This window comes from Fragaria vesca, linkage group LG4 (assembly GCF_000184155.1).
Source record: "Fragaria vesca subsp. vesca linkage group LG4, FraVesHawaii_1.0, whole genome shotgun sequence".
Lineage (NCBI taxonomy): Eukaryota > Viridiplantae > Streptophyta > Magnoliopsida > Rosales > Rosaceae > Fragaria > Fragaria vesca.
Window position 1 is genome coordinate 19978255 of NC_020494.1, and position 233 is coordinate 19978487.

Below are 233 nucleotides of genomic sequence, written 5' to 3' on the forward strand. Positions count from 1 at the left end.
GAGAGAGAGAGAGTTAGCTGGAGGTAGAAGGAAGCGATGTGAATTTTATATGAGAGAAAAGAGAGAGAGGATATTGACTTTAGTCTCGGTGAGGAGACTCACGAGAGAGAGAGACAGCGACAAAACGACGGCGGATTGGAGCTCAGACTCAGAAGTCACCAGAAAAGCAATAAAACGGAGGCGTTTTGGGNGAGAGAGAGAGAGAGAGAGAGAGAGAGAGAGAGAGAGAGAGA

General features: G+C 47.4%; 1 protein-coding gene across 1 annotated transcript in view; it reads right to left on the reverse strand.

The window, feature by feature from the left end:
* LOC101315145 overlaps nt 1-233 on the reverse strand; it is an 8781-nt gene that overhangs the window by 1434 nt on the left and 7114 nt on the right. The window lies entirely within an intron of this gene.